General features: G+C 38.0%; 1 pseudogene; it reads right to left on the bottom strand.

The window, feature by feature from the left end:
- Nucleotides 1–4,924: 4,924 nt before the first annotated feature.
- On the bottom strand, nucleotides 4,925–6,852 carry LOC112619435 (annotated as a pseudogene).
- Nucleotides 6,853–10,824: the final 3,972 nt, after the last annotated feature.

Below are 10,824 nucleotides of genomic sequence, written 5' to 3'. Positions count from 1 at the left end.
TATATCTATAACTTAGTTATCTATAACTTATAACTAAGTTATATCACAGGGTATAAATAGTAAAATCTAAAAACTGAAAAAAAAAAAGAATTCTGATTTGAGGCTTCCATGTGTCTACTATGTTTTGTTGATCATTTCTGATAATTCTGACTTCAAACTAACTCTAACATAATCATTCCACACCATGTGCAGATATCAAAACATCACATTTTACCTCATAAATACATACACTTTTTGCCAATGAAAATAAATACACAATAATAATAAGTAATTTTAAAGTCCTCCTCTCCCCAAAAACATATTTTAATTGGCTTGATATAATAATTATAAATATTTATGAAATAGCCACGATATATCTGACATGGTGCTAATAATTGTAGTATATACAAGTTCTCACTTAATTATAGCAATAATTCTATAGGATACAAATGAGGAAAACAAGGCTTAGAGGGAAGTAATTTGTCCTAGTTTACATACCTAGCAAGTTAGCAAGTAGTAGGTTCGTTTTCCATTTTAATTGGACTATTGAAATACCACCTTTCAGATGGTAATCCTGCCCCAGTTTCTTACTCTAGTCCTGTCTTCCAACACACACACACACACCCTCCTTTTCTGTCATTGTCACCAATGTGGTCACACTATAGCACGGATATGACTATGAACTCATTATTATTAAAAACAAAACAGTGACCTACACTGCAACTCTTCTGCTCAATAACCAACTGTAGCTTCCTACTGTTCACGGGACAAAGTGCTCTGTTTGGTGTTCAAGGTGCTTCATAATGTAATTCTCACACATGAAACTTTTTCTTTCCATGTATTTCATGAATCTACCAAACTTATTTTTCCCTGTATATCCTCAGTGGTTTCTCACATCGGGACTTTGCTCATGTGGTTTTCTAGATTTGAAAAACTCTTCACCCAATATTAAAACTGGCATTCAAACCCATTTATCTTTTAAGACTCAGTGGAAATGTTACTTTACTTAAGACGTAAAAGGGTTTAAGAAAGATTCAAATATGATCTTCCTTAACCCTTCAAAGATAAAGACAAATCCTCAAAGTGAACACACAAAAAAGTTAGTGATGTTGGCCCCTACGGATAAAAACAAACAAACAAACAACCACAAACTAAGTTATATCACAGGGAACAAATAGTAAAATCTAAAAACTGAAAAAAAAAAATGAATCCTGATTTGACGCTTCCATTCGTCTACTATATTTTATTGATCATTTCTGATAAGTATAATAACAGTGTTGAAATAAATGTACGTGTTCTTTGAAAATTTCCATGTCTATAGATTTTTGTTGGCTGTTTCACTTCTTTACGCCTTCTCAGGATTTTATCTATAGTTAAGACATCCTAGCAAATCACTAAAACTGTTTCTAGATATGTAAAATTGTATACTAATTCTTCTGTGTTTGCCTAACATAGTTTGTTGTGTGGGCCAAATTTGTTAATTCATCCTATATACTTTTACAGCATATTTAAACATGTCAGGATTATACTGTGAAGAAAAAAATACGCTTGAGACACTGTACATTACTCAGTCCTTCACAATATAATCAGCGGTCAAGGTGAAAGCCCTTTGAAAACTTTAAAATGTTTCACTGTGTAAGGCATTGTTAAAGTTGTGTGATGAATACTTAAAGATACATCATTAACCTTTGAGGTCAATGCCGTAACAATCTCCATCTGCTATCCAACAATTGTCCTTTAGAGAGAATTGTGTAAAAAAAAAAGAATCCGTGGAATAAGACTCATTGCTTATTAGTGTTATTTGGCACGTCTTTCTTAAGTTCTTATAAGTTGGTTTAGTCCTAGTTTCGACAGTGAGATTTCTCCAAAAATATAATTAGTAACATATTATTAGTAGTCAACATCGTTTAGATTTTGTAAAATACTAAATCACTGTTTAACTATAACCACAGTTGTAGTTAAAATGTGATGGATCTAGATCTACCTATGATTTTCCTGGAGGACAGCTTTCCATGGTGATATTGGGAGGGAAAAAGGTTCTTAACATATTAGAATGAGCAAACATTGGCATCTGACTTCCCATAGTGCTGCCAATCACTGTAAAGTACAACCTAACCCTGTTCACTAGTGTTTGCACTCAGATTTAAGTCCTGGCATTACAGGTGAGGCAATAGGCTAATCAATAGAGTTATTTTGTGGTTGTTAATTTAATACTGGTTCATGCCCACGCTGGAGGCTGCTGTTACACGCATTTACTGGCAAGTGTCTATTTAGACAGCACTTTTTTTTTTTAGCTTCTCATAGTTTTAGGGATGTTTCATTTTCAGGTTCTTTCAGGGCAACCATTACATGACTCATCCAATGGACATTTAATCGCCATGTTTTCATTTTCTGTTCTTTGCTTTCTGTGGTACTTTCAGATCACGAATCCCTCATGGCAGCTGGTATTCTTAGGAAACGGTTTAATTTCAATGTTGGAATGAAATCAAAACAAAAATATTCTTATGACGACAAATCTGAGCCTACTCAAGGAAGTTTTTATTAACAAAAATAAAAAAGTATACATTTTAAGATTCACTTTAAATTTTTGAAAAATGTTCCAGTTTTTGGCAGAAGAGGCACATCTTGTTTTATTTCATTTCACTTTATTGTGCTTGGCAGATGCTGTGTTTTTTACAAATTGGAAGTTTGTAACAACTCTGTGTGGAACAAGGCTATCTGTGTATCAGCGCGGTTCTTCCAACAGCAAGTGCTCAGATTTTTGTCTCTGTGTCACATATTGGTGACTCTAGCAATATGTCAAACTTCTTCATAATCATGATATCTATTATGGTGATCTGTGATCAGTAATCTTTGCTGTTATTGCTTTGGGGCACCATGAACCACCCCCATATAAGACAGTGAAGTAATTGATAAATGCTGTGTGTGTTCTGACTGCTCCACTAACTGGCCATTCTCTGACCTCTTTCCTTCCACTTCAGCCTCCCTATTCCCTGAAACATCCCAATATTAAAATTGAGCCAGGCCGGGCACTGTGGCTCATGCCTGTAATCCCATCAATTTGGGAGGTTGAGGCGGGCAGATCACTTGAGGTCAGGAGTCTGAGAGCAGCCTGGCCAACATGGTAAAACCGTGTCTATACTAAAAATACAAAAATTAGCTTTGTATGGTCCCAGCTACTCAGGAGGCTGAGGCAGGAGAATCGCTTGAACCTGGGAGGCGGAAGTTGCAGTGAACCAAGATTGTGCCACTGTACTCCAGCCTGGGTGATAGAGTGAGACTCTGCCTCAAAAATAAATAAATTAAAAATAAAATAAAATAGAGCCAAATAATAACCCTAAAATGGCCTCTAAGTGTTCACATGAATGGAAGAGTCACATGCCTCTCACTTTCAATCAAAAAATAGAAAGGATTAAGTGAGGGGAAGACAGGTTGAAAGCTGAAATAGGCCCAAAGCTAGGTCTCTTGTTCCAACCTTTAGCCAAATTATGATTGCAAAGGAAAAATTACTGAAGGTTGTTAAAAGTGCCATTCCAGTGAACACACAAATAAAAAAGCAAATCTGTTATATTGCTGGTATGGAGAAAGTTCGAGAAGTCTGGATAGAGGATCAAACAAGTCACAACATTCCCTTAAACCAAAGCCTAATCCAGAGCAAGACCATACAATGATCCATAAGATACTATACACTGAGGTGAGGAGGCTAAAGAAGAAAAGTCAGAAGCTGGCAAAAGTTTGGTTCATGAGATTTAAGCAAAGAAGTCATTTTCATAACACGAAAGTACAAGATGAGGCAGCAAGTGCTTGACACAGAAGTTGCAGCGAGTTAGCCAAAAGATCTGCTAGGATAGCTGATAAAGGTGGCTAGATACTAAGCAACATATTTTATTTTTTGTTTTGAGGTTTTAACTTAATATTTATTACACATTCACTGAAGATAACTGCTAAGCCCTCAAATATTGGGATGTCTCAGGGAATGGGGAGGCTGAAGTGGGAGGAAACAGGTCAGAGAATGGTCAGTTGCTGGAGCAGTCAGAACACACACAGCATTTATCAATTACTTCACTGTCTTATATGGGTGTGGTTCATAGTATCACACATTTCATCTTCGAGGACTACAGAAATAGACCAACTGTACATAAACAATCTTGTGGAAATATGTAGGAGAGAACAGTAATTTGGGTGAGAAAAATATGACACTAGAGGGTTTGGGATGGATAATGCTGCCCAAGCAAAAAGTTCAGAGGCTTGAAAATATGGTCAGCTATGAATCTCGTATTTCACCCAATAGCCTTAGCCCTTAGTCACCACGCCCTCCATCATCTTTTACCTCTGCTTCTTCTATTTTTGCCACTTGTCCCTTGCAACTCTCTCAACTCCCTTGCCTCTAGTTTACTCTTCTTCTCATTTACTACAGCTTAATGTTTTGTGGGGAGTATTGTAGCAAAGCTATTTCAAAAGCAGGAAAAGTCCAACTGATCCAATAAGGTTGCAAATAGAAATTTATACTAACAGGGACGTTTTCAAAATCTTAAATTACATAAGTGTTATTTATATTAGCACAAAATTTATTTAAACCTAAATACATGACAATAGGATACTGTTGGATAATTTAACAAACATCCTCGTAAGAAATTATTAAACATTAAAATTTGTTTTTCAATAAATATTTAATAATAAGCTAGATAACATGCTTTTCTCACATGGAATTTTATGTAACTGCAGCTAAAGCAAAACATCCTGTTCACTGGGTAAAAGACAGACATAGACCTGCTTTATGTGCTCATACCTCAGTGCAATTTAAAAAATACTGTAATTGTAATTTCAGAACTTCAAAATTCTGTTAGGTTCCAGTGTTCTCTCCTTTTTTACATATGGGAAAAGAAAATTCCTTTGAAAACCATTTGAAGCTTGGACAAAAATTCCACAGCTATATTCCTCAGGATCACTTTGCAGAGTCTTTAAGACTCAGATACAGCAAAGCTTCAACTGAACCTTTCAGAGAGGACATTCTATTAATAGCTTGCATGATCTCGACAACCAAGAGAAGGTTGGTGGCAATCACAGTGCAGGAGTGAAGAAGCTGTTTCTTTAATCAATGGTTATCCCATACTCCTATTTCTGCTGCTACCATTGGTTCACCTATGTTGAGGTCCACATCCACAAGCAGACTGATTCTGAATATTCTGCTTGAATTTCAACTAATGTTCTTGAAGGTCAAAAGCAGAATTCTGAGCAAGAACCTTGGGAATAATCGAGCAATGCATCAGTAAATGGTTGAACTCCAAGCTGTTCACTGCCCTTTACACTGGGCTTATATTTAATTAGGGCCTCTGCCATTGCCACGTCCACGGCACCAGCACTTGGAACTACACAGCCATCATTAATAGCTCTTCTGACAGCCCTCAAGCCATCTCTGATGGCATCTGTGGTTTGAGAGAGTGTGTGTTTATTCAATCCTTTGATCAATGACGTGACAGAGTGAGGATTGTTACATTTCTCAATAAAGGTGAACTTCTCTTCTCTCAATATATACTCATGCACAAGAACTGCAAGTCCCAAGCAGTTGGGATTTAGGTCATCAAAATAAATCAGGGCTACCCTGCCACAAGCCAGAGTCAGCCTGTCCATATTTCTACTTTTAGCTCTGTGCAGACCTACTACACCTTCTTTTGCAAGAGTGTCTAAGGAAAAGAGATCAATTCCCTTTTGGTAATAACAACAAGTCCTTTATCTGAATCACCGCAGATTTTTTTTTTTTTTTTTTTTTGAGACGGAGTCTCACTCTCACCCAGGCTGGAGTGCAGTGGCGCGATCTCGGCTCACTGCAAGCTCTGCCTCCTGGGTTCTCACCATTCTCCTGCCTTAGCCTCCCGAGTAGCTGGGACCACAGGCGCCGCCACCACACCCTGCTAATTTTTTTGTTTTTTTTAAGTAGAGACAAGGTTTCACCATGTTAGCCAGGATGGTCTCGATCTCCTGACCTCGTGAACCGTCCACCTCGGCCTCCCAAAGTGCTGGGATTACAGGCATGAGCCAACGCGCCCGGCCAGTTCTATTATTTTTTAACTATATGTTCAATGAACTTTCTTTCTGATTTTATGATTTTTTTCCTCTCTCTTCTTCACTCTTGCAAATAAAAAGGCCAGAATTTACTTCCTTTTTTCTTATTCTAATGACACACTACACTTGAGGATGTATGCATCTTCCACCCTTTTCTTCATATCAGGATGCCATGCTCCATGATCCAAAACAGGCCTCTAAGCTTGTATCAGTTTCAGGTTTATTTTTCATCTCTATGAGATCAATAGGTTCATCTTGTTTTTTAATGGCCAAAATGGAGTCCACTACAGCCTATGTTAAGACGTCTGCAAGTTCAGCACAAACTTTGGTATGAAGAGATGTACTGGTCACATCTCTTAAATGTTTCTGTGTGCATCTCTCTGCTTACTTTGACATGTTCCAAGAACTGAAGGGCCCTTTCCTTTAGAGTCTCAAATCCTTCAGTGATTGAATAATGGGATGAAGGCCTTCAGAAATGTCGAGGTTGGACTGTTTCAGTAGCTCTCTAATTATTAGGACACTGTAAGTCATACCATCACCAGTTATATCATCCTGAGCTGTTGCTACTTTTGCTATTAAGAATACATTTAATAGCATTTGCACTTCGTGAATTTGCATTTTGTGACGCAGCACATAGCTGTCTTTAGTAAGTTTGATTTGTCCAGCACCAGAAACAGGCGTCCTCATGGTGCCCTTGGATCCCAGGTTGGTCCTCAGTATGTCCTGTAGCCCCTGCACCACACTGATATTGAGCACCAAAACCACCTGCACTTGGGCCACCCCAGCCTTGGGGTTCTGGGTCTTCCTGGCAGCCACGGCTGCTCAAGAGGAGGAAGAGCCAAAGACCTATGCTGAGATCCCAGGGCCAGCGCAGGCTACAGAAGATCCGGATAGTGCCTCCCACCATCCGGGTCTTCTGAAGATTTTTAGTGTACTTAAAACAACCTCCTGTGGGGAGAAGATGCCATCTAGAACTTTCATAAAGAGTGGAAGTCAATTCCTAGTTTCAAAGCTTCCAAGAACAGGCTGACTCTCTTGTGAGGGGCTAATGCAGATGTGACTTTAAGTTGAAGCCAAATCTCATTCGTCATTCTGAAAATCCTAGGGTTCACAAGAATTATGCTAAATCTACTCTGAAGATGTGACTCTATTACTGCAAGTTCATGATAGAGCTTGAATGGGTGAAGAGTTTCTTATGAATGAGCCAAAAAAAGTGTTTTGTTTTTTAAAGATGGAATCTACTTCTGGTGGACATGCTGTAAGTATTTTGAAATGACAGCAAAGGATTTAGAATATTACATAAACTTAGTTGATAAAGCAGTGGCAGGGTTTGGAGGACTAACTTCAATTCTGAGAGAAGTTTTACAGCATCACACACTACAGAAACATCTTTTGGGACAAGAATGTTCTTGAGTCAACTGATGGAACAAACTTCATTATTGTTTTATTTTAAGAAATCCTCACAGCTTCCCGAACCTTCAGCAACCACCACTCTGATCAGTCAGCAACCATCAACATTGACGTAAGATCCTACACCAGCAAAACGATTAGGACCTGCTGAAGGCCCTGATGATGGTTAGCATTTTTTAGCAAGAGTATTTTTATTTAAGGTGTATGTACATTGTTTTGTTGATATAATACTATTGCACACTTAATAGAATACAGTATATCACAAACATAACGTTTATATGCACAAGAAAACCCAAATTTTTGTCTGGCTCACTTTATTGCAAAATTCACTTTATTGCAGTGATCTGGAACTGAATTGCTAATATCTAAGGTATGCCTGTATTGGAAAATCATTTGAAAGCCGTGTTTTAGTATAGAGCACCTTTGGAATAGTAAGTCAGAAAGGTCTATAGGAATTGTCTCCTTCCAGTCTTTGTACCTCAGAGATAGAGGAAATGAAGTCCATGGAAGCAATTTAACTTGGCTATGGTGACTCCTCAACTTAGCAGCAAAGCCCAAGCCCCCAGTGCTGTTTCAGCACACTTCACTATCTCACACAAAGTGGCTTCTTAAAACCTTACTTTACGAATTAAAAGCACGTTCTCATCTGATAATATGCCTCTGACATTGTGGTTGGAAAAGTACAAATGCATACAATGAAAAGAATGACTTTTCAGATTTTCTAGATTATTTTCGGATAGTTTAGCAATTACATGTAGATAATCTGAAACATTAAAAGAAACAAAGAATATAATTCACCGAGGGCGTAGATTATGCCAGACTCTTAAAAAGGGAATTTAAGGCCGGGCGCGGTGGCTCAAGCCTGTAATCCCAGCACTTTGGGAGGCCGAGACGGGCGGATCACGAGGTCAGGAGATCGAGACCATCCTGGCTGACACGGTGAAACCCTGTCTCTACTAAAAAATACAAAAAACTAGCCGGGCGAGGTGGCGGGCGCCTGTAGTCCCAGCTACTTGGGAGGCTGAGGCAGGAGAATGGCGTGAACCCGGGAGGCGGAGCTTGCAGTGAGCTGAGATCCGGCCACTGCACTCCAGCCTGGGTGGCAGAGCAAGACTCCGTCTCAAAAAAAAAAAAAAGGGAATTTAAGATAAGTTCTGAAGAATGATGATGAAGTGTCAATCAATTGGCAGTAGTAGGAAGAGCATCCCAGGCAAAGAGAATAGCATAAGCCAAATCCTTAAAGTAGGAAATCTCCCAGCACTTTTTCAAATGTGAAATAAAACCATTATGGTTGGAGCACAGTGAGTGAAGCAAAAGCTGATGTTGAAAAAGTGGATAAACATCAGCCTATTCAGGCCTTATGGACCATGCTGAGGAATTATATTTTACCTTTTATTGTTAAAGAAAAACTTTAAAACATCTTAAGCAAGGAAAGGGGATGATATAAATTTTAGAAAAGATTCTTCTCAGTTCCATATGCATTATTTGTAAGAAGAGATGAAGAATGGAGGTGAGATCATCAGGTAGGAGGTTTATTATGATAAGCCAAGAGACTACTAGTGAATATTTGAAGACTAGAAAGGTAGCAGTGGAGTTGGAGAGGAATGCACAGACTTGAAGTTGATTTTGGAAGTAGAACTAACAGATTTTGAACACGCTTCTCTGGTTAGACTAAAATGTTTATTCAAAATTATATAATCAAGTAATATTGCTTATTTGATTATATAATTTGATATACCTCTTTTATTGATTCCTTCTTCACTTATACAGACCAGAAACTGTCAGATCCTCACGAACTGTCAGAGAAGCTATTATCTAGGCTTTATTTTGTCCCCAGGGCACACATCTTTAGTCAGTGTCTATAAAATCCACCTTCTGCACATTCAGATTCTGATTTATCCACTCAACAGTTGTGAGAATATGGACAAGTCATAAAACCCTTTAAACTCATTTCCACAAGGAAAAGAAAACACTTCCCACTAGCCTCCCCCCATCTTCATTCGGTATTTGCTGTGAGGCTTAGTAAGATAATAGGGACATCCTAGTTTCCAAAAAATTTAAAAGCCCTTTTATCACACTTCTCCCTTAAACACACACACACACATATTTAAAACCACTAAAGAGATGTTTTAAGACACGAATATACAAGGACAATATTGGAAGAGACTTTTCTTTCAACCTTACCAGCCTAAGGAGAAAGACTAACATCATATAAAGAATTCAAGCAAGTCTCCTTAGAGGTAACAAGTGCTACCCAAGCCAAGCACTCAGAGTATTTAATCCACTTTTGGATCTGATTCATTGGAGGAAATGGGTTGGGAGCAGTGGCTCACACCTGTAATCCCAGCACTTTGGGAGGCCAAGGGGGGAGGATCACGAGGTCAAGAGATCGAGACAATCTTGACCAACATGGTGAAACCCATTCTCTACTAAAAATACAAACATTATCTGGCCATGGTGGCGTGTGCCTGCAGTCCCAGCTACTCAGGAGGCTGAGGCAAAAGAATCGCTTGAACCCAGGAGGCAGAGGTCGCAGTGAGCAAGATCGTGCCACTGCACTCCAGCCTGGTGATAGAGCAAGACTCTATCTCAAAAAAAAAAAAAAAAAAGGAAATGACAACTGCCAAGGATGCACAAATATCCGAAGGTCACCTCTAATATGAAAGGTGTAGACAGAAATAAACAGAATAAAAAACAACTTAGAAGGAACAGAGCTTATGTGAACAGAAAACAGAAAGAACTTTAGTAGAACTGTAATTTTAATCTTCAGAGAAATAAGAAAAACATTTCAGCCAGCCATGAAACAAGAAGTGCTGCAACAAAATCAAAGAACAAAAACACGTAAGAGTAGAGGTGAGGAACTCAATAGAAAATTTGAAAAAAAAACAAAAAACAAAAAAACAGGTTCAGGAAATGATGAAAAGAGAACAGCAAGTTGAGAAAATAGAACATGGGAAAAAATATTAAAAATTACGGAATGAGTTCAGGAGGTCCCACATATAAGTGAGAAGACCTCTAGAAAGAGAACAAAAAAAGAAAGAAAAGGAAATTACTTACAAAATACGTTGGAAAAATTTTCCTGAAATATATACTGCTAACTGATATAAGTGGAATAAAGCACATCCAAACTGAGGAAATACAAGGACATAGAATGCAAAGAGAAAAATCTTACAGCATTCCAGGGAAGAGAAAATAAAATTAGGTATCACATATAAGATTGGGATTCAAAGTGTCTTTGGAGTTCTCAAAAAACAATACTTGCGCAATGCCTTCAAAATTGTAAGCTAAATAACAAAAAACCTAAAATTTTAATCCAGACTAATTAAAAATTAAATCTGATAATATAATAAAAACATTTTAGTTTAGTTTGCA

Source organism: Theropithecus gelada, chromosome 2, assembly GCF_003255815.1.
Source record: "Theropithecus gelada isolate Dixy chromosome 2, Tgel_1.0, whole genome shotgun sequence".
NCBI lineage: Eukaryota > Metazoa > Chordata > Mammalia > Primates > Cercopithecidae > Theropithecus > Theropithecus gelada.
This window is presented reverse-complemented; position numbering and strand designations above follow the sequence as displayed.